General features: G+C 37.5%; 1 protein-coding gene and 2 long non-coding RNA genes across 3 annotated transcripts in view; 1 reads left to right on the forward strand and 2 right to left on the reverse strand.

Moving 5' to 3' along the window:
- The window catches only part of LOC145940315 (opioid-binding protein/cell adhesion molecule homolog), a 240,318-nt gene extending 231,471 nt beyond the window's left edge, over positions 1–8,847 (reverse strand). The window contains exon 1 of the mRNA XM_083045266.1: positions 8,832–8,847. The gene's annotated coding sequence lies outside the window, so the exon portion shown is untranslated. The remainder of the gene's footprint in view (positions 1–8,831) is intronic.
- The window catches only part of LOC145940323 (uncharacterized), a 211,373-nt gene that overhangs the window by 136,805 nt on the left and 49,466 nt on the right, over positions 1–25,102 (forward strand). Inside the window, exons 7-8 of the long non-coding RNA XR_014425993.1 lie at positions 12,686–12,964; positions 13,105–13,148. This is a non-coding gene — a long non-coding RNA (uncharacterized LOC145940323). The remainder of the gene's footprint in view (positions 1–12,685; positions 12,965–13,104; positions 13,149–25,102) is intronic.
- The window catches only part of LOC145940326 (uncharacterized), a 40,023-nt gene continuing 24,035 nt past the window's right edge, over positions 9,115–25,102 (reverse strand). The window contains exon 3 of the long non-coding RNA XR_014425996.1: positions 9,115–9,164. This is a non-coding gene — a long non-coding RNA (uncharacterized LOC145940326). The remainder of the gene's footprint in view (positions 9,165–25,102) is intronic.

Below are 25,102 nucleotides of genomic sequence, written 5' to 3' on the forward strand. Positions count from 1 at the left end.
AGTTGATATAGCGCATTTTGACGTACTCCAACGCGGCTACATACTTTACGAGATTATCTTCGTGAAAGCTATCTAAAGAGAATTTTATTTTTTTGTTCCGAGAAATTGAATTAATTTTTTTTCAAAGCATTAATTTACATACTCTTCTTTTCATTTCCGTTATAAATAATATCGGAAAGTGTCTCGTTTGAATTATACATGTAAAAAGCAAGATCTTGTAAGGGCATCTTTAAAAAAACAAGCGCAGCGTCTGAAACTTGTGCAAAGTTTTTGCAAAGTCTCGAGAACGTGCCGATCTAGTTCGCTGTTACGAATGTTGTTATCTCACAAGTTTGTGATTCCGGAGTGTAGTTAGAAAGAAAGAGCAAGATACAGGCGATACAAGCGAAACAACGAAATTTTAAAGAGAGATTTTCCTTTATGGAAAATCTTGGCAAAAGCTTCGTCGCTTCGGGAATATAAGCGGAATAAATCTTTCGTTATGTAAAGCAAAAATGTGGGGCAAGAAATCAAATATTAAAATATTAAAATTCTGAATACATTTATATTAAATCACACATTTTTATTTAATTTTTCAGTACCTACATATAAATAAAAATTACCTACATCTTAATCGTCTACGAATAATATCTCTTTGAAACAGAACTTGAGCATTTTCAACAAGCAAGTAGCAATTCTCCAAACCCGCCACAGATTATCTGCATATGCTCCAGAATCCGTGCATATCGCGGAAGCCCGTCCAGTGCCAAAGTTAAATTATACGTCCAGAGTCGATTCGACATCCTTCCACCTTGATCCACGAACATAACGAACAAATTGCTCGAAAGTTAAGACGAGTTTAACTGATTACCGTTCCACTTATCCGAGAACTAATACAAAGCTAAAGAGGCGGCTTTCTCGTAAAGGCAATAATAAAGCAAAAAGATCGATTTTTATAAATATGAAACTGGCCGATGCGTGGTGTTTTCGGCGAAATGAAGACACTTGACGACGCAATTAAAGCATAAATTTTGCCATCAAAGTAACGGATTAACGTCGAGAAAAATCTGTCTGTTCCAGTTATTTGATCACCTGGCGATAATGCACGCAATAATAAATGTGCGAAAATACGTTTTCATTAGTTCGCGGAATTAGCGGGCCGCGCGCAATTTTCGATATTTCACATTTTGATACTTTTGTGCGCGCTAATTCGCCGCTGTAACGATGCCATTATGAAGAATTCGCCAATTATAACGTGTCCGCTGGGTGCCGCTCATCGTTCCGATATATTTCTCCGAAATATATCGTTTCGCTGTTGAAACGACCAACGACGGTATTCGTCGCTTTTATACAGCCGTGTATAGCGGATTGTTATACAAAATTTTATAGCCCCGCGGATGCTGCGCCACGGAGAAAACGCAATGAAAACGCACGTCGAGGAAAAAAAAGCTGAAAAAATTAATCGCCGCGAGAGATTCGACTTTCGACAAGACAGATTCCAATCGATGATTGCAATTTAACGATCGTCCGTATTTGCTCTTTATTACCGTGCGCGCGCACAGTGGACGGCTGACATCCACGGTATTTCATCTCCAGTCCATTAATATTCCCGCCCGGGAACTATACCGGCGGTGGCAGGTATAGGGCGAAAAGGAGGAGAGAGGCGAGAGGATTTTATATATGTCCGGACACGTGGTTCACCTGATGTACGCGCCAAGTTCGACGGGCGCTCATTGCCGGGATCGGTAACACATCGGCGTCCCGTCTGCCGGCGCTAAGTGAAATTCTTGAGAAGTTTAATTTAATTATACGTGACTCGGCCGAGGAGCGATTAATCCCGTCGTAAACCAATAATCTCTCGCGCGCATAAGATCGCAGAAGATCATCTCCTTCCTCCCTCGCGTTACAGTATGCCCTGCTTTGCCCTTCTCTCTCGTCGTCGATGAAAACTCTCGGGTCGCATAGTCGAGAACGTCTCACGGGGAATAATGATGCATCCTCGGGATAATTATAAAGCGAGCGCGTTGAATTACGAGGGAGTGCGAAGGCGCGCGTATAAAGAGTTAGAGCCTGGCTTAGAGATCAGAATGGAAATGCGGAGGGTATGTATTTTAGATTTTCATTCGGAACGCGCGAGAGATGGAAGCATATATGTTGTACATGAAGCATTGCGAGCGGCAGCTAGCCATTGTCCAAAAAGCGGAGACTGGGATAAGAATGTACAAGCGCGCGATATATTTCGCGTCTGTCACCGACCCCGCCTTGCGTATACCCGGCTCGCCGCCGACGTTGGCCTTAATACTGGCATGATAAACGAGCGATATTACATTGGCCAAGGGAAAATCATCCCGTCGAAATCTGGCTATTTGTTATCATTCGCGGCCGCGACGACTCGCGGCTATTGTCTTGAAGGGAACCATAAATCGCTCGAATTTTAACATAATTCAGCAGACAGCCGGTGCGACTGTCGCGACCTAAATTCGATTTTGCCCGGCCAAGTGTCCTTATGCCAAGTTTCGAAAAGCGTCTACTAGAAAATAACGGCGGCCACGAGCGTAAACGTCGCGACCTGAATTTGCGAAGGATAGAGTCCTAGAGATTTCAGAATATAATATTGCACAATGTCACTTCGCGTCTATTTCATTCACTGCGATGAATATATATTTATACATTTGTACGGATATATTTTAAGTACCATCCGAATTTATATCCGTTCTGAATCGCAATTTTAATTATATTTAATTATTTTATTTCAATTTTATTTTAACATGTTTAATTTTATTTAATTAATTATTCCGAATTAATTTTATTTTCAATTGTCGAATAATCGCGATATAAAATGTAAAGCAGTTATGAATAAAAATTATAAATACATTTGTTTCTTAAGTAAGCAGATTTTATTTGAAAAAAATTGAAAAGGATTGCGATTAAGAAAGAGAGAGGATTCGTACAGCTGAAATATACGGTCAGAATTCAGGATTTGGCGTACTCTGTCGCGAAATGGATGGGTCGTGCACATACATACATATACCCGCATGGGAGCTTTATAGTATTCTCGCACGTGTCCCAGGAAGCCTCACGGTATCTCAGTTTGACCGTCAGTCCAGCAGTAAGCGATGTTAAATGAGTTAAGCTCGTTCATCAAGCGCGAAGCTCAGCGTTCGCGCCTTTACGTCGTTTAAAGCCGTTTACAAACGTCTATCCGAAAATTTTGCCCTCTCGACGACGGTCCTTTATACGGGTATAAACGTGCCGGAATTTTCGTGACGAAGCTTAATTCCCATCTGGATCTTACTTAGTAAGGTTTTAACAGTCTCTTATATTGCGCAAATTCATCATTATACTTCTACAATTACGATTTCACGCACAATTTTAAATTTCACATTTTTAATTATAATGCTTTTTTTTTTTTTTTTTTTTTTTTTTTTTTTTTTTTTTTTTTTTTTTTTTAAAGAAAGAAAACTGCTTTAAATTTTAACAAAGTAATTGCTCCACACAGAGCTGCTAATTTCCGGGGGACGATCTACTTTTTGCCGTCCGCACGAGAATCTACGACATAAATAAATACTAATAATGTAATAATAATAATAATATCGCGCGCGATTTACCATCGTTCTGTCTCGTTTTATTTAATTCCAAGGGAACTTGACTAGCATAAGCGAGAGTATAGTAAGCTAAAACTTTTGAGCACCTCTATTCCGCCAGCAGGTAAACACGATGATGCTGCATAGCGCTGTATAAATTTCTCTGCCTTGGACGCGTCAGGTGGAAAAGCGTTTTCGCTGCATGTTGTGCATCGTCGAGATGCAGCGCGATAGCAATCGTTCTCTCGGTCTGTCGAATGATTTTTTTCGCGACTGCGGGACAAAATTTTTCGGAGCTCGCAACAGAGAGGAGCAAAATTGCGCGAAATAAACCGGTAAACGATTGCATTTAATAGCTTGAGATACATATCGCTCACGTGCTGATTATCATTCATCATCTACCGCGTGCGATCTCTCTTGCATTAATTATAAATTAATTAACGCACTGTGTTCATATATGTATATATAGTTTGAATCTTAATTCGTCCTCTATTTTGACAGAATGTACGTACAATTTCAGAGTTTTTTATTCACCGTTAAAACTAATTATTGATTGACTGCGAGGTAAACATGTGCGAGTTAAGCGAATCGTCTGGATCATCGTATGTTTGTAGATTACGTATAACTGAGAGAGTTTACGTCGTTTTATGCGATACGACTCTCTACATGTCTGCCACATGTAATTCGCGTTCAACGTCGCTGATGGCCGATATCACCAGACGACATACAATGACCGCTGATTGAACAATGTATGTATGTGTATATACGGCAGATGCTCTGGCATATATGTATGTACATGTCAAGCATGTGGGCGCGATTATTTATCGTAACGCATTCGCTCGGCCAAATTGTTGTTATCGAAAATTAATTTCTCGCCACCACGACATTCTCTCCTTCGAGCGGGACAACGATTCTGGGAATACTGTGAAAGGTAAATTTACAGGATTAATCTCTTTATTATCGCTACCAGATTCGTTCGTTCGAAGCGGATAAATTGAATGGTCGGATTTCTATTTGGACGCGCAAATTATTCGTAAGAGATATTTTAAAAGCAAACGGGTTTTTAAAATTTTGACATTTATTACGTTTGTTACGCAATAATAATAACACAGTGTGTAATGAAAAATTAATAGTTTAATTATTCAGAGTTATTAAAAGGCCATTGTATACATTTCTCTTCGGATCATTCACAGTTAACGAAAATAGAGAAGAGAATCGCAGTATGTGTACTTTTATCGCGGAAACATTCTATCCATCAATCACACACATTCTCTTTCTCTCTTCTTTCACTGTTGTATAATCCATTCAAGCGTGATCGTAAATCGTGTAAATTTGCGTCTAAAATAGCGAAGCTGCGCGGAATGGAAACGCCATATTAAACAGGTTGAATTTGAAGAGCCCCGGTGTACATTTTTGTGACGTTGCCGCTACACACAACGTGACTTCGCGGGGTAGCTCGTCTGAATCGTTGAAATTGCATTTGCGCCGCTCCGATTCAGAGAAACACACAACGTGTGTTGTTGCACCCGACTGTATATATGCGGCAACGTACGTACGTGCAGGCCGTACGGAACATGACAGAGTCCTGCCGGTATAATCTGGCGTCGACGCAAAGTGCGAAACAATACCGCCACACGCCGGACTTACGGGACGCGGACTATCGTGACATGACGTGACGTGACGTGACGAAGTGCGCGACGTGCACCGTCATCCGTCCGCGGGATAGCTCCGAGCGCGTTTTCACCGAGATTTATAATCGAAACACGGGGAATGATCGGATGTGTGCCCATTCATTTTCCCATTTGTTTCTTCGTTGCATTAACCGCGCGCGCGGATATTTAATTTTGAAGAAAAATCTATCTCCTCTCTCTCCCTTTTCGACGCATATCATTATTTATTTATTCGGAAATTTATTTCATCGTCGCTTAACGAATTTATATCTCCTCTATAGAAATTTGCTGTATTTTTATGCTGTCGTGTAAGTATGCGTTTTTATTTTTTGTTATTTGTCGAGAAGAATTTTTTTTTCCAGAGAATACGATAAATTTCTTTCGCCTCACTCGTTCTATCTAAATCCGCGTCGTGCCGCGACGAGATTCTCTTTTTTTAACGTTGAGATTTCGCTGAGCTCGGCACTTTGTTGGTTCACCTCGCACTTCCACAGGATACTGCTTAATGCGTCGACAGGATAATTCAGGAGCTTACACATCTGCGGCAGTAGAACAAGTTCCCAGAACGAAAGTTTTGCGCGATAAAGTTAAGGGGAAATTACTTAGCCGCATTAAATCGCTTTAGCCCACGGGATGATGGATATTCGGGCCGGATATGCGCACTCTTTCCTGCCTCGTAAGCCGTGTACGATGCGTAACAAGACTTGGAGGATTTGTCGGGCGTAGGCTACACGCATTGTGTGCATAAAACAGTATCAGAAGCGCGGAGCGCGGGGATAACCTGTTGCAGATTGATGAAGAGTCGCGAGGGAAAATACTATATGCATCCCCGTATATAGATAAGAGAGAATAAAAACTTGCTTTAAAAAATTAAATCTCGATTCTCTTTACGTCCGAGATTTTATTGGTTGCGCGAGTTCGCGATGCAAGATTAAAATGATTTTCGTATACGGCAAAATTATTTAGCATTCCTTCTAATTTTATATTTACTACTCTGTGCTCGATTGCCTGCAGGAAAATTGTTCAAAATATCCTGTATAAATTTAACATATAATCCACTAATAAAATATTCTTATCCGCGCCGAAGATATTTCGAACAATTATTAATATTCTTCGTTGAATAGTAGTAACGTATCCGAGTGCGATGTTCTGTAAGCGCGTTTCGCTTCTTTCTTACTCACGCGTCTCCTTGCGGATAATGTATAATGCGAACGCTATAAATTGGAACGCGACACGACACGTTGACACAGGGATATAACATTGCGCTTACGCGACGAGACGTTTACTGTGCAACCCCGTAACTTTGTGATAACGGAGGATCCAAGCTTTGCCTCTGCGGCATCAAAAATGTGCCAGCGCATCACGTGTATAGCATAATCTTTCATCCTTTTCTCATATCGCTACCTTCGTCGTAGTATCGTGGTCGTTCCAGATGTTACGTGTTAAAAATTTGTAAAAAATGAAAACAAGAAAAGAAAAATCTTTTCTCCACTTGTAATCCCAAAAATCAGATATTTTATCCGTAAAGAGATATATGTATGTGACGAGCAATCTTTAATTTGTTTTATCGTCATGTAAATCAATGTTAAGAAAATTAGGCACGCGATATGTTTTACAGGTGGCGAGTAATAAATGAAAATCATATTGCATTCTCCCCCAAAAATCCGCGTAAAATCTCGACCATTGCATCCTGTGATTTTTTTTCTCGAGGATTCTCATGGTCGATAATCCGCTTCGAAGTAGATCGCAGGAGCGAATCTTTCCACGGAAGAACCTATATATCCCGTAGTTTGGGGAGAATCGCGGAATAGAAAAGCCGCGAGGTTGAGGAGGCGCGTCTTGAATATAGAGAACCAAAAATGATTCTGGGGTGAGAAAGAGAGGGAGACGATGGTGTGTAAGTTTACTACATGCGCTCGGCGTGTTCGCGGCGGGGACGTGTGTGCCCGGATTAGACGCTTAAGCCGGACACACACAGGGATAAGGGGTGGGACAGGATGGTCCTGACGAAGTTTATTTATAAAGGAGGAAGTTCCTGGGTCGAGAGTACAACGCGCGCGCCGCAACCACGCTAAGCTCTTTGGCCGGATAAACTTTCCAGACTCCCGGCATCGTCATCGATTGTGGCCCCGCGCCAGGGACCTCCTTATCCTACATAATATTTTACGAGCGTGTACCCTCTGTTTTGTGTTCCCGCGCGAAGGCGGAACGGAGAATGAGACGCGGTAAAGCCAGCTGGCGAGAGAGCGCGCAAAAGGATGAGAAAACGCACAGGATCGGAACATGTGCCGGCTTTTTCTTCTTCCGGGCTTGGTTCGTTCGGGGGATCTGTCTGAATAATTGCGCGAATAACCGGAAGAAGCCGTCGTTCTCTGGTTCGATCGAGAAATCGCGGCAATTCGACACGCTTGATGAAAAGAAAAAAAAAAGAGAAGGGACATGCACACACATACATATAGGTATGCGAATCCCTCGTGCTCGCTGAACTTGAAAATTCGTACTCTCTCTCGGAGAATCTCATGGCGAGAGGCAGCGTGTTGCGCGAAACGTGTTCGTCAAAGGCAAAATGCACATTGCACATTCGCGATAAAATGTGAATTTTTATCAACTCTATATAAAAATAAGTTTTTTCACTATGTACTAGATTCACTGTGCCATTATTTGAAAAGTTGCTTTCGAGTGATGTGCATGAGTTTTATCCTCGAGAGTGAAACTTTTCAAGCACTGCAATGCAAAGCACCGTGTTTACCGAACCGTTTTCATAAAATGTGATATTCATTGCAACGATTATTTTATTCATACCCACATGTAACGCATCAATATAAATGTATAATAAATATTTTTGGAAATGCGTGCGCGCGTGTTGCGAATATAAATGTAAATATAATATTTGTGCAAGAAAGAATTCAACTAATTAAATTAAATAATGGATAGACGGTGTGCAAAGTTTTTTAATTCAATTCCATCTGTCGATGACACTTGAAAACTTACTAGAGTATTCGTAATATCTTATGTTAGTTCAATAACCTTTACCACTCTTTGCAATGCGACATTGACATAATGCACTATCACAAGAAATCTTTTCGTCTGACCTGTCATCTCTAGAAATGTCCAAGATGTAATCAATCATACACGATGAAATTATCATGATATAACCAATTTTTCAGTCATCTTGGATAATCGCGAAAAATTTTGATATTTGATTTAGCAAAATGCAAACAAATTCAGATTTGTCTATTGATCGATATATTCGCGCGCACAATAACCAAATGTAAACAGGAGCGTCAATATTCTCTAATGTTGATACGCGCGGGGCCTCCGAAATGTTTATTTTGATACACAAAAGCTTAAATCAGCACTGTGTGCTTGTTATTCACGCAACGCGTGTTGGCAGAAGAGAGGGAAACAGTAACACATACGCACGTATTATAGGAATACAAAAATCAATCACTAAGGATTGAGTGCCGAAGTAATATCGGGAGAACGAAAGGTAATCGAGAGAGAGGGAAGAGGGGAGAAGAAAGAATAAACGTGAACATATTTGCAATATCAGAGTATCGTTCATTGTCAATATTTTACTATTCAGTGTTCTACTCACCGGTGCTGTTGTGCGTATGATTTTTATCTCCTTCAGTACCCGTTAAATCTTCTATGTGCTCAGTCGTCCGTTGGAAGATTTCAATGCGTGTATTAAAGTCCATTGCTTTTCTTAGCACTTTATGCATTGTTGATGTACAAGTCAAAGCGTATTGAATGGATACCTTGAATACTATTTTTCTCCGGAGCACTCAATCATTGATCGATGGCGCAGTTGTTTGTCTGCTGCCCCCCATCGTGCCAGAGATAACTTGAGAAAATAAGATCATGATAATTTTCTTTCCAGATCTTTCTCTCTTTCATCAACTTTCTCTGTCCCTTCTACCTCCATCTCCTGAAAAATAAAGATATCACATAACATTATTCATTAATACAGAGCATCGCTCGTTCATTGATCGCGTTAATTATTAAGCAACTTATATTGAATGAATTAAATTATTCGAATAAAAAAATTCGCCGAATTTAATTAATTTTTATTGATTGATCGACAAACTTGTGATTTTTAATAAAACTAGATTTTTATTTTAATATTAATCTATGATACTACTGTGTAACTTTATACAAGTAGAAACTATAGTGTTTAATTTGAATATATGTATGACTTTGAGATGAAAATGTTTTAGTGTGCTTCAAGATATATTTTTGTTTCGCCAATTCGCCGTCAGATTTTGTGAGAGAAAATGTGCGTGTGGGCCTAGCAAGTTGAAGTGTATAATAGCGAAAGCACCGTCTTCTAAGTGTATTAATTAATCTTCCACTAATCCTGCTAAGTATACATTGCTTTGAAACTTCCTGACAATCCGGGGCTGGGTTTATGTTTACTGAAAGATTACGCACAGTAGGATGGTAATTGCCTTAATACCGTTTTACATGGCAAAGCCAGCCTCAGACTGCGACTAGCACGATATGGCAGTAGAATGAGGCAATAAATTAGACACGACAGGGTTTGTCTAGAACGTGAACAGTACACGTTACACAGCGACATAACTATATTACATACATGTATTCCCAAGTGATAAATTATAATAGGCCAAGTATATAACAGTATCTCATTGATGTATATATAAATAATATTGCAATTTATTCGACAATTGAGAGAAAAAGAGGGCAAAGATATCTATCTTGATTAAAGATATATATTTTAAGTCTCTTTAATTATTCATATTAAAACATTTTTATAATACCACAGCGTGAATTAGTAGCTCTTGTATAATCGTACAAATTCAATGTTAAAAGTTTACAATGACGAACTTTAGACAAAATAAAATTATTTCATCTGCGTTATACATTTTTTTATATTTTATTTGTATGACGATAAAAATGACGATACATCGAATTTATCTGAAATCTGATTAGCTCGTGTTTCAATCGGGTTTCAATGGACTTCTAGTCCACCGTTTGATTTCGGTTAGTTTTTTATCTTTGCAAAATTGTATGTAGAATGATCCACCAAACAGACACGTCATTGTATACTCCGTTTAAGATACATTCGCAATCGGAATTTAGCGAGGAAGCCGTTTCGTGCCGCGTTTATGTCACTGCAGACTGCGCAACCGGTTGGATGCAAATGCGGATGTTAATTCGTGCTATCCGGCACGGAAGAACACTAGCTCATATTGGCACGAACGTTACTCCGAACGTTGCTGTCACCGCATCGAACAATTTATACACAAGTTTCTTAGCGAGATCTATAATTATTATCTTTTTTAATGAAAAATTGAATATTGAAAAAAATATTATTTGATATCTTATTTCATCTTATTATAATGTATTTTAAATATTTATCTTATAATAAATTCTACTTAATTTTTTTACTAAAGCTAAAAAAAGTATATACCTATTATAATTCTATGAAAATTTTCAGTTACTCGGATTTTCCATTTGAAAATCAGTTCATCAAATAGGATATCTAGTGATTGTTGAGAAGTTAGTAGTTGAGAACGCGAACAAGTATTTTCGGACTATGTAATAATAACGCAATTGTGCGGAATATTCGGAATCTTCGGTTGGCATGAAATGGAAACATCAGTCAGTTGTCAAAGATGAAATCCTTGCTAGACAGCTTTTGCTACAATAACATTGAATTGATTGGATTTGATATAATCTTTCGCTTGCGTAAAGCATATTTCTCTATTTTCAGAAATAAATCGGATTATCGACACAAGTCTTCGGGATGTTTAATAAATGAATAAAAAATCGGATCTTCGTAAAATAAATTGTCTTTTTTCTATACAAAACACACTGCATATCAAAACGTTGATTGTTCCAATTTATTTTACACGATTCGATTATTCTGTCCTGCAAAGAATCGTGATAAACAATATAAATCAGTACTGAATCAGTATAGAAACAAAAAACGGAATAAACACTGATATTGTTCTCATCGCTATTTTTAACAACTTTGACAAAAGAAAAATTGCAACTCTATTTTTTTAAAATATAATATATAAAATGTTTCTTCAAAAATTTTAAAAATATAACCATTTAATAATCAATAGATATAACCATTAAATAAACGATTTAATAATTGCAGGATTCGCGAATATAAAGTTTATAAAAGCTGTTCATTAATATATATATTCTCTAGATATTACGCGAGCGCGAGATGTATTAAACAGAGTTTGAAAAAAAAAAAGAACGAGAGGCGCGTATAGAATAAAGTTTTCTTTCGGAACGTTAACTTTGTATCCACCTGAAAATTCATTATATGATTTTTACCGCGATGCTTCAACTTTTCGGATCGGTGGAAACTGCTCTCCAGAGAGAGGTGCATTACGATTCGGAGCCGCGGAAGGGATGAACGGGGGGGGGGGGTCCAGGGGGTTTATCCGTCGGCCAAGTAATATGGGGCGGTCACCCAGCGTGCCGGAAGTTCCGTTTCGCGGGGGGAGAGAGAGAGAGAGAATCATCGCAATCGAAAAAGCGAAACGCCATTCTCGCGCGCGCTCGTCGTTATTGTTTCGATATTCATTGCCGCCGTATTGTCGCGTGACGATAAATTAGAGACGTCCGCAAACGATCGCGGTGATCGCACAAAGAGTGTTGAATATATCGAGAAAGGGATGTGCGCGATGCACGTGACGGGAAAATAAGAAAGCATGCCGTATCCTACAGTGATACTATAGTGATTTACAACGTTAACACTCCGCCGGAAGTTCTGCAGCGTCCGAGAAGATTCATCGCGTTGATGAATGGCGTAGATTATTATTGGATTTTTTAGATCGAGAAATTATAAAATGTATTGAGCCTGAAAGTTGTAAGAGACCCATCACTATGTCGGATATTAAGAAACTTAAATTTAGCATCGGTTGAGATTAGAATTTTCCATTTGATCGAATTTTTCATTTACTTACGCTTTCCATGTTTTTTTTATGTAGACTAGAACAGCACAAGCCATTCTTTAATTTTATATTTAAAAAAACGATATTTAAAAAAAAATAATATAGTTTAAACTCGATTAAAATATTTTTTCACAGAAATCAGTTGATTAAACCGTTTGCTAATTAATTAAAATTTTAATTAAAATTTTAAAATAATAATATGGTAAGAAATTAAAATAATAATATGTAGTTGAAAATAATATGTTAATTTATAATACCTTATTCTTGATTAATATTTTTTCGACAGAAATCAGCTGATAACTGTCAAAAATATAACATATTATTTAAAACATATTATTATTTTAATTTTTATAATATATTCTTTATATTACATATTAATTAGCAAATTAACGCTTTAATCAGCTGATTTCTGTCAAAAAATATTAATAAAGCGAAAATTTGTTAATAAATTTTAAAATAATATGTTATAAAAATTAAAATAGTAATGTTTTATTTTATTTTATTTGTTATACAGGTAGCATTGCTGATAAGCTGCACGCGAATTTGACTGCGAGATTCTCGAGTGTCGAACGGACGTTGATTCGTGCGATTATAGTTCTCGCATCGCTTTTTCTCATTGCAAGTGCAATGCGCGAAATACGCGTGTGTCTCACGCGTCGCGTCGGGAGTGCCGTGTAAAGTATCGGGCGATCGTAATTATTCGTGTTTTCGCGAGTGTCGTGAGTGCTGCCATGAACTAAGAGAGGAGGAGGAGGCCCGGGGAGGCATCGGGCGACAACGGGGCAACTGTGAGGTAAAACCTATTTTTTTCTAAACTACATTGAGATATTCGATCATTTCCAGACTTTTAAAACACCTGTACACACACATAAACCCCCCTCCCACACACACACACACACATGCATATACATAATTTGAATATTTTGTTTTCAGATCAATGTGTGCTGTGTACTACAATTCCGCTATTGCACGGACGGGTGAGTGAGAAATTGTTTGATTGAATTAAGAAAATATTATAACATCCCTTTCTTAAAAATGCATGTTAAGTTCATTCTCGCAATATTGTTGCATCTTTTCCGCGATGCTTATTGACTGTCTCGATTCGCATTGTGCGTTATACTCGTAGCATCGAGAGGTTGTCGCGAAAGTTAGTAGTTTGACAGTTTGTTCAAAATAAAATAAAATAAAATAATATGTTATTATAATACTTTAAACTCTCTCGGTTAATATTTTTGATAGTTATCGATAGTTATTGATATATTGATAGAATCGACTTAACATGCTTTTTTTAGAAAGGGATATTTATTTACGGTATTTTGTGAATTTATAAAGGATTTATAATCCCTGCGTATATACATTCGAAGCAATTTTAATGAGTTATTTTTCTCGCTAATAGTAAGACAGTATTGAGAATTAATTTCGTATTGTTTAGTTAAATTACTCTAATTCAGACACAGTTTTATTTTGTATTTTATGGATAAGCTCTTTCAAATCAAAGTACAGAAAAATTTAGATTAAATTCGTACGAGCCTCGATATATCTTTCACGATATTATTTAAATTTAAAAGAAACGACTCTCGGAAATACGAATAAATTGAAAGCACGAAATGATAATTTCATTAAATGGAACGATTCAATGCATCATACATACGGCGGATCCTATTAGAGTGCCATATCACTGGCTCTACTGATATCGACGATATCTCCAATGGCGAATAATACAATGGATAGTATAGCTAGGAGTAGATAGGAGAAATCAATTTATTTCGTTCTGCAAGGAGAAAGGGAGAGAGAGTATCATAGGAAGAAAACATTCTTCTCGGAGCATCGCGTTTCTGGAGGGAATACGACTTACTATTATATGTCTATGTGCTGGCGCTTGCAGCACAGCGGTATTTGTACACAATGCGACGTCGTATTTAATTTTGTCGTCGTCGTCGTCGTCGTCGTCGTCTTTGGCATCCATCGCCGCTGAAATTACGACGTGCTGTTTGCCGTGGACCCAGCGCCGACAGTTGTTGATTTATCGCGACCGAACAACCGAACCGTTAACGCCTGCCTCGACACGAAGCATCTCCCCATCGTCCTCGTCATTCTACCTACGTTCTTCTCTTTCTCTCTTTCTCTGGTTCTCTCTCTCACACTCTTTATTTCTCCCCCCGCGGCGGCTTCGCCATCGAATTCGCTCCGAAGTGGATTTATCGTTGTTACCGTGGCATCGGACGCTTTTTGCCCGAAGGTCTCCGAAGGGTTCCTGAATGAGGTTACTGACGCCTCCGACAATACCGGAACCGGAACTTGGGTTACGCGCGCGTCTACGCGTATACTTGGGGAACGACGTGCAAACGACCTTTAAGATGATTTTACCTACGGGACACGAGGGACACGACTGTGAAAACTGAAAACAATGCAAGATTTATCGCGATTTGCAAATGATAGAATGTGATCCTGCGCTGAAAGACTTTTTTTTACGTATAGAAACTCTTCTTTCCCTCTCTTTTTTTATTTCTGTATTTTTTTTATCTATAACGTTTTTTATTCTTTATTTTTTTGCCACGTGTGTTTTAATCCACCTGTTGGTGACTCGAAGGAAATAGTCGACACGGAAAAAATGCTCGATTTATATTTTAAAATACGCTCCGGTAATTCCTACGTCTTTAGCGTCTTTCATCCTTCTAATCTTCTGTTAATACGTAACAGCCTCTTCGATCGAGGAATATAATAGGCGACTTAATCAGTATATTAAACGGGGGTTCCGCATATAGGAGATATAATCTGTTCGGTGTGAGGGACCATAATGCCGGGCGGTCTATCTTGTCGCTCGAAATAGCCGCTGAGAAAATCTGTTCGGAGACCATTGTCGAGTTAACATGCCACCCCAGTGTCAAACTATCAGAGCGGAACGCGCTACATGACGTAAACCTCCGTGTGCCGACGCGTTCAATCAAGATTTAATGAAATTATACCTCGGATCCAGCAAGAATCGCTCGCGTTTCGTCCCGCTGAAATAACCAGACTGTTGCAAAAAAATTGGTAATTACGAAATGATACGGAGGACATTTTTCAGAATGCCCGCGGATCTCGTTAGGGGATGCGTGATATCCGAAGACGAGCGGAATATTCGACGTTCGAATGAGCTCGGAAAATTTTAGAGATAGAAATGCGGCAGTGGATACGTTTGCCACAGTGACAAATGAACCGTAGAACTGAAACGCGAAGTACATCAACGGTGATCTTCGAATCAACCATTTATTACATGAAGCGAGAAGAAGAGGAGGGGCGAAAGGGAGGATTGCGATAAATCGCAATGAGAATAATGGCTACCGGAAAAAGAGAGGCGGTCTACGCAAAAGCGATCTATCTGTTCTCGTCAAACGTGAAAAAAATTTATCACGCAATTTTTTTTTAATACCGTCTCGTCCGTCGCTCTTTCGCGTCGCGGTCTCGCGTTTAAGAGATAACAGCAGCCGGAGGGGCGCCATGTCGCCCCGACTATTAACGTTTATCGCGGGTTGGGTCGCGCCGATGGATTTCGCGGAGAATACTTTCGTCGCGAATTAAAGCTTTATCGGTCAAAAGTATAAAATAACGGCGCGTCGTAACGCGCAAACAGAGCGGAACAATTCTGCACACGGGGCTGCGCTATCGCGCCGAGAAATTTGTTCTATTTTGTGTGACCGGCGTGGATCCGGTGATATGGTCGGCGGTAGGTGATACATAGCGCTTCCGTCGGGGCCATTTCGTTTCAGCACGCGTATCGCGTGCAATCGCTACTTTCGTCGTCCCGACCTGGGTGTGAGTACGTATGTATGTACGAGTTTCCATACGTATACGCGAGAATGTGTATACCTCTCTCGTACGTGTGTCGGTGCCTATATACGTCACGAACGAGTTTCAGGTTTCAGCAGCTGACACGTTCCTTCGACGCTCGCGATCCAGAGGCAATTACTTTGGAAGCATGGCCGACACGCGTGGTCCATTATATCTGACCCGAATTCGATGCGAGACTTTTATTTTGTCGCTAAAGATGTTCGGCCGTGGATGATATCAGGCGTTTCGCGAAGAACTTTTGTGAAATAAATAATTCGAAAATATTTTTATAGATTCCTGACTTAATTCTATCTGCTTTTAATTTTATCCGTCATTTTCTCGCTATAGAATGTTTCTTAAATAATTATGCAAAGCTTTGTGCATGAATTCTTTGAGTAATATAACTCACTTTTACGCACATATTTTTTCCGTCTTCTTAATTGCCATTTTAGTCAAATCAAATTCGAAAAGATATGTTTTTTTTGTCAATCCTCGGAATAACTGCTGAGATATTGGATTTTTAAAGTTCCTCGAGATTGAATAATAGCTGCCGTCTCGTGATTCCGGCATCCACGTCCGGATAAATTCATCGAAGTTCGGTCACCCCGAATCGAAGACTCGCCACGAGACTCAAAAAACGAAGCGCACGAGTGCAATTTCTCGCGACAGCAATTTCACACACGAAACGGCCGATTCACCGGTTCGATTGGGTTCACACGATCCGAAATCAAGTAAAGTCGAGCTTCGCTTTTCCGCAAACCGCCGGAAGGTATTATTCCACATAGAACCGGGGCGTGGGAAGACGCCGGACCGTACTTCCGGTCATCGCGCGTTGTCCGAAACACTCTCGCATTGTCTTTCCCCCCTTCTCTTTCTTTCGCTCTCTCGTTCTTTATCTTACGACGTTCATAAGTTTACGCGACACAAGAGTGGCTGGACGACACGTTACGATACGGAAAATTGACCCAACATTTTTCGGGGAAACCGGTAAAACATATGGTAAACTAGCTATGTAAACCTAGCACCCGACTTTTTAAAAATTAATTTTTTTAAACTGAAAGTGATAGCATTTTGTTTGTAGTTGTTTGTAGTAACAATAATTTCGTTTGTAGTTTTATCAATTAATAAATAAAAAAAATTTTTTTAATGATTCGCACCCGACATTGAGATATCGCAAATCCGCTTGCGTAGTCTTCTTTAGAATCGTTTGTAGTTGTTTGTAGTAATTTTCCTTTCGTTTGTAGTTAAGCGGTTCAAAAATTGTTTATAACTTTTGAACCGCTCAACTACAAACGAAAGGAAAATCACTACAAACAACTACAAACGATTCTAAAGAAGACTGCGCAAGCGGATTTGCGATATCTTTAAAATTAACAAATTTACCTCTTGGACGAATAAACAATTGTTTATAACTTTTGAACCGCTCAACTACAAACGAAAGGAAAATCACTACAAACAACTACAAACAATTCTAAAGAAGACTGCGCAAGCGGATTTGCGATATCTTTAAAATTAACAAATTTACCTCTTAAACGAATAAACAATTGTTTATAATTTTTGAACCGCTCAACTACAAACGAAAGGAAAATCACTACAAACGATTCTAAAGAAGACTGCGCAAGCGGATTTGTGATATCTCAATGTCGGGTGCGAGTCATTTTGAAAATTTTTTTTATTTATTAATTAATAAAACTACAAACAAAATTATTGTTACTACAAACAACTACACGAAATACTATCATTTTCCGTTTAAAAAAATGAATTTTTAAAAAGTCGGGTGCTAGGTTAACATAGCTCACACGACGTATAAAACTCTTACCGTTTGATGTTTGAAATCGGGGAAAAAAAAACAGAAAGTTTTATATCATATAACATCATGTATATATGAGCGTTTCGACAAAATTATTTAACAAATCTCGCTCGAATGAGTCATATTATACTCGCATATAATATGCAATATAATGTACATATGCAATAATAATGAGAAAGTGATTTTCTCCGAGTCTGTCGATTCATCAGGGATAGAAAGTAGCACTGGTCAGCCGATTTCAGTGATTATCCGTCCGATATAAGCGACAATAGTAACGCGTCCGAACTCTTTTCATTCCTGCACGCTTTTATTCCTCGTTCAAATAATTTCGACAAATATCGTGATAGCATTAATAATGTTATCATTTCTTACAATTTTTTTAAAATTACATTTACAAATATTTAAATAATAAATTCTATTCATAAGGTAATAAAATATTATTCGCACACGACGAGCTATGTGAACCTAGCACCCGACTTTGTATAAATTAATTTTTTAAAACGGAAAGTGATAGCATTTTGTTTATAGTTGTTTGTAGTAACAATAATTTTGTTTGTAGTTTTATCAATTAATAAATAAAAAAACATTTTTAAATGACTCACACCCGACATTGAGATATCGCAAATCCGCTTGCGCAGTCTTCTTTAGAATCGTTTGTAGTTTGTAGTGATTTTCCTTTCGTTTGTAGTTGAGCGGTTAAAAAATTATAAACAATTATTTATTCATCCAAGAGCGAACTTTGTCAATTTTTAAGATTTTTTAAATCCGCTTGCACAGTCTTCTTTAAAATCGTTTGTAGTTGTTTGTAGTGATTTTCCTTTCGTTTGTAGTTGAGCGGTTCAAAAGTTATAAACAATTGTTTATTCATCCAAGAGCTACCTTTGTCAATTTTTAAGATTTTTTAGATCCGCTTGCACGGTCTTCTTTAGAATCGGTTGTAGTTGTTTGTAGTGTTTTTCCTTTCGTTTGTAGTTATAAACAATTGTTTATAACTTTTGAACCGCTCAACTACAAACGAAAGGAAAATCACTACAAACAACTACAAACGATTTTAAAAAAGACTGCGCAAGCGGATTTGCGATATCTTTAAAATTAACAAATTTACCTCTTAAACGAATAACCAATTGTTTATAATTTTTGAACCGCTCAACTACAAACGAAAGGAAAATCACTACAAACGATTCTAAAGAAGACTGCGCAAGCGGATTTGTGATATCTCAATGTCGGGTGCGTCATTTTGAAAATTTTTTTTATTTATTAATTAATAAAACTACAAACAAAATTATTGTTACTACAAACAACTACAAACGAAATACTATCATTTTCCGTTTAAAAAAATTAATTTTTAAAAAGTCGGGTGCTAGGTTAACATAGCTCACACGACGTATAAAACTCTTACCGTTTGATGTTTGAAATCGGGGAAAAAAAAACAGAAAGTTTTATATCATATAACATCATGTATATATGAGCGTTTCGACAAAATTATTTAACAAATCTCGCTCGAATGAGTCATATTATACTCGCATATAATATGCAATATAATGTACATATGCAATAATAATGAGAAAGTGATTTTCTCCGAGTCTGTCGATTAATCAGGGATAGAAAGTAGCACTGGTCAGCCGATTTCAGTGATTATCCGTCCGATATAAGCGACAATAGTAACGCGTCCGAACTCTTCATTCCTGCACGCTTTTATTCTTCGTTCAAATAATTTCGACAAATATCGTGATAATAGCATTAATAATGTTATCATTTCTTACAATTTTTTTAAAATTACATTTACAAATATTTAAATAATAAATTCTATTCATAAAGTAATAAAATATTATTAGCACACGACGAGCTATGTGAACCTAGCACCCGACTTTTTATAAATTAATTTTTTAAAACGGAAAGTGATAGCATTTTGTTTGTAGTTGTTTGTAGTAACAATAATTTTGTTTGTAGTTTTATCAATTAATAAATAAAAAAACATTTTTAAATGACTCACACCCGACATTGAGATATCGCAAATCCGCTTGCGCAGTCTTCTTTAGAATCGTTTGTAGTTTGTAGTGATTTTCCTTTCGTTTGTAGTTGAGCGGTTCAAAAATTATAAACAATTGTTTATTCATCCAAGAGCGAACTTTGTCAATTTTTAAGATTTTTTAAATCCGCTTGCACAGTCTTCTTTAAAATCGTTTGTAGTTGTTTGTAGTGATTTTCCTTTCGTTTGTAGTTGAGCGGTTCAAAAGTTATAAACAATTGTTTATTCGTCCAAGAGCTAACTTTGTCAATTTTTAAGATTTTTCAAATCCGCTTGCGCAGTCTTCTTTATAATCCTTTGTAGTTGTTTGTAGTGATTTTCCTTTCGTTTGTAATTATAAACAATTGTTTATAACTTTTGAACCGCTCAACTACAAACGAAAGGAAAATCACTATAAACAACTACAAACGATTCTAAAAAAGACTGCGCAAGCGGATTTGCGATATCTCAATGTCGGGTGCGAGTCATTTTGAAAATTTTTTTTATTTATTAATTAATAAAACTACAAACAAAATTATTGTTACTACAAACAACTACAAACGAAATACTATCATTTTCCGTTTAAAAAAATTAATTTTTAAAAAGTCGGGTGCTAGGTTAACATAGCTCACACGACGTATAAAACTCTTACCGTTTGATGTTTGAAATCGGGGGAAAAAAAAACAGAAAGTTTTATATTATATAACATCATGTATATATGAGCGTTTCGACAAAATTATTTAACAAATCTCGCTCGAATGAGTCATATTATATTCGCATATAATATGCAATATAATGTACATATGCAATAATAATGAGAAAGTGATTTTCTCCGAGTCTGTCGATTAATCAGGGATAGAAAGTAGCACTGGTCAGCCGATTTCAGTGATTATCCGTCCGATATAAGCGACAATAGTAACGCGTCCGAACTCTTTTCATTCCTGCACGCTTTTATTCCTCGTTCAAATAATTTCGACAAATATCGTGATAGCATTAATAATGTTATCATTTCTTACAATTTTTTTAAAATTACATTTACAAATATTTAAATAATAAATTCTATTCATAAAGTAATAAAATATTATTCGCACACGACGAGCTATGTGAACCTAGCACCCGACTTTGTATAAATTAATTTTTTAAAACGGAAAGTGATAGCATTTTGTTTGTAGTTGTTTGTAGTAACAATAATTTTGTTTGTAGTTTTATCAATTAATAAATAAAAAAACATTTTTAAATGACTCACACCCGACATTGAGATATCGCAAATCCGCTTGCGCAGTCTTCTTTAGAATCGTTTGTAGTTTGTAGTGATTTTCCTTTCGTTTGTAGTTGAGCGGTTCAAAAATTATAAACAATTGTTTATTCATCCAAGAGCGAACTTTGTCAATTTTTAAGATTTTTTAAATCCGCTTGCACAGTCTTCTTTAAAATCGTTTGTAGTTGTTTGTAGTGATTTTCCTTTCGTTTGTAGTTGAGCGGTTCAAAAGTTATAAACAATTGTTTATTCGTCCAAGAGCTACCTTTGTCAATTTTTAAGATTTTTTAGATCCGCTTGCACGGTCTTCTTTAGAATCGGTTGTAGTTGTTTGTAGTGTTTTTCCTTTCGTTTGTAGTTATAAACAATTGTTTATAACTTTTGAACCGCTCAACTACAAACGAAAGGAAAATCACTACAAACAACTACAAACGATTTTAAAAAAGACTGCGCAAGCGGATTTGCGATATCTCAATGTCGGGTACGAGTCATTAAAAAAATTTTTTTTATTTATTTATTGATAAAACTACAAACGAAATTATTGTTACTATAAATAACTACAAACAAAATGCTATCATTTTCCGTTTAAAAAAATTAATTTTTAAAAAGTCGGGTTCTAGGTTCACATAACTTAGTAAACTCGTTGCTAAACTGTCCCTCGTTCTGTTCGAATGTGTGCCGCATCAATACCTGTACTTTTCCCTTGGAAGGAGATGATATATATTAGAAGCGCGACCCGTCGCAGTTGGTTGCGCGTCAATCAATCAATCCGGAAGTATATGCTCGAAAAAGAATGCAAGAAAAAGGAGGAGAGAAAAAAGGGATGAAGAGAGGGGAAGAATGCGGGTGCGGAAATGGTGGTGGCTCTCGAAGCGAGGTTCCATTGGATTTGTCGGCAAATAAATAGACATATATAACGTTGCCCGCCCTTTTTGCGTTCGATGGCAGCGACGGAGGCGATCGGTCGGTGTCGACGAACCGCGAAATCCGCGCCGGCCGATGCTGTGATGCACGAAACAATCGAGAAATACAATCCGGGAATATAAACGTTAAGAGAGAAAGAAGTGGGGGAAAGAGAGATAGAGAGAGACTGACAGACAGAAAAAGCGACCGACGAGGGACGCGAATCGCTCTCGCTGGTCCATCCGTGTGTGTCTGCCTGCCTCCCATTATCCCCTTCTTCCCTCTCCTTTCCCTGAAACTCTCGGGGTACACTGCCATGATACCCTATTTTTTTGACGGAACACAGAGACCGAGCGATTTAACGTTTTAACGACCCTTTTTCAAGGCCGAATTCCATTACGGCGCAGATATTCGGCTACGAATAACGCACGTGATTGGGACTATGCAATTATCGAACTCGCGTGGGAATCATAGGGATTCGTCCGCGTTACGGAAAAAAAGATTTTCCCAAGGCAGTGTTTCGCGCCGCGATATGATTACTTACTTGCACATTTAACGCTACCGAGATTTTAAAGACACTGATATTAACAATCGTGAATAACAATGCCGAAATTAAAATAAATCTTAATCAAATCAATAGTAAATATAAAAATTTTGGTTTAAAGCTCGAGTAGTGTAAAATAACAATACAATCCATTAACAAGGCCAATTAAAACGAGCCACCATAATCTTAAGTTATTTAATTGTTAAATCATTGGTAAAAAACGTTTCGACTTATACTAAGTCTTCTTCAGTAAACTATCTTAATTTAAAATCAACTGATTTGAAACATTGAAGAATTAAAAATCAAGCTCGAAGCAAGAAACGCAAATGTTATAAAGTTGACGGAGTAATTCGGACGCATCCTTAAACTATTTTTCAATGATTTAACAATTAAATAACTTAAGATTATGATGGCTCATTTTAATTGGCCTTGTTAATGGATTGTATTGTTAAAATAAAATTATTAAAATAAAAATATTTGTGCCATTTATTAGGATATTATTTTTTTGAAATAATTAATCATGGACTTCCCCTTAAGAGAAGATCAGTAGAACACACACACACACACACACACACACACACACACACACATGCATCATTATAAGGACGTAGCAATTGCAAGGGCATTAAAAAAATGACTGAACTCACGAATGTACGGGAGATGTCTCGTTGACCAAAACGCGAGCGATGATGCGCATAATGACGCGACATTAACATCCGCTTTGATTAAGTATCCGTGATTTAATCGAATCGACCGGCGCAAATCTCCCGTCTCGGTTGCACTTGTGAGAATTTGGACGTGGCCCGACTGTGCGAATCAGACGCGTGGGATCCACGGCATTTCTCACAATTTACCTAATGGCACGTCGCTAGAATTCTGATGGCCATTATCAACCTCGTGAGGTGTCCTTGCTATTCGCTCGAGCGAAATCCTCGTTCGACCTAACCCGTCGCGTCATAATTAGTAACTGCGTTTAATGCGCTGCGGAATACCGGGAAAACGACAAAGTGCGAATGAACGAAGCGGCGCGAAAAGTTCGGACGAGAAGGCGACGAGCGAAATAATAGTCGGCGGATTAAACTGTTGAACGCTTTGCCCGAAAAAAAGTCGGAAACCGTATTAACTCTCGTTGGACGAGTATTTTTTTTCTTTTACGAGGAAAGAATGTTGACCCCGCTTTATTTTTCGCGCGATCAAAATAATGAAGGTAATAAACTAAATATATACTCGTATATAGTTTTTTTTCCTACAATATTTTTAGTGGCCGTCACATAGAATTATAAAATGTGTAGAATGAATAAAATTATTTTGGCTTTATATAGAAAGGAGGTGATACTTCAATACGTGATCCGTTTATTTGGTGATCTGCTTTTCGAGTTTTAAAATTACAATGGAACGAACATATTTCTGTACAATATAAATAATAAATTTTTATTTAGGAAGATTTTATGTGTCATATGCATATACTTTATCCGCGATGAATGTTTTATTTTGAATTTAAATGAAAAATTGTTGAAATATCGTAACAGATATTATACATATAACGACGAAGTTTTTCTTTATTTTATATTTTTACAATTATATTCATCGAATTTTTCTAAAGTCATCTACATCCTATTATACGTATATTTCGATATCCAGAAATCCATAAATTTTTATTAATAGAAAAAATTATTCCGCTTATGTGTGGAGATCGAAAATAACAATTTATTATTATCATTTCTGATCAAATGAATTGCATATACCAACTTTTACGAACATGTACGATATTTCGCTACCACTGAATTATTCACGTGTTGCTAGTGATACGCATATTGAAACGTATTTAACGCGTTTAAAATATTTTTTTCCTCACAAAAATAGAATCGATATACGAATAATGAGACTCGGGTTTCACGAGGGTTTTCCAAAATTTTTACAAAACAATTGGATTTTTTAATTTCATTTTTGCTTGGCATAAATCATATCAGGATCAACGCGATATAAACGCGATTTCATCAATCTGTCATTTACAAATGGTATAAATTTATCAACGAATTAACTGATTTATTATTTTCTTCGCTCGATTATTAACACGTTTATCGAACAAACATTAAACTTCACGATGTTACCTTTTCTTCTTGCTAATGTATTTGCAAATATAATTTTCTTGTAAAAACAATCTATCGCGAATTTTATCTTTGAAAATAAGATTTAACTCGTTAAAGAGAATTTTTTAAGGTGTCGTGCAATATAGATGACATGTGGAAAATACGGTTTCCGTGTTCCGCAGCTCTCTTTCGGGGGCGGCCAGCAATTTAGGAACGGCGCGGCCGGCGACTGGGGAACGCTTATATTCGAGACTTCGAGATTCGAGGTGTCGAATTTTCGAGGTAGGCTTCCGTTTCGCGCGGCCCTCCAGGGTTTTGCGGGGTATATCCCACTTCGTGAACGGCCGCCGGCTCATATATTTTACGGCGGCGCGCAGTAACTAACAATTCGTAGTTTGCGGCCCGCCGCTATATTTTCGTCAGTTCATTCCCGCGGGGCACTCGAGAACCGCCGATTTATTGCCGAGGCTTCCTTCTTTCTCTCTCTTGCTTTCTACTTTGCTGATGT

Source organism: Prenolepis imparis, unplaced genomic scaffold, assembly GCF_030444845.1.
Source record: "Prenolepis imparis isolate NDT839.2.m4 unplaced genomic scaffold, iyPreImpa1.0 SCAF_9, whole genome shotgun sequence".
In the NCBI taxonomy this organism is placed as follows: domain Eukaryota; kingdom Metazoa; phylum Arthropoda; class Insecta; order Hymenoptera; family Formicidae; genus Prenolepis; species Prenolepis imparis.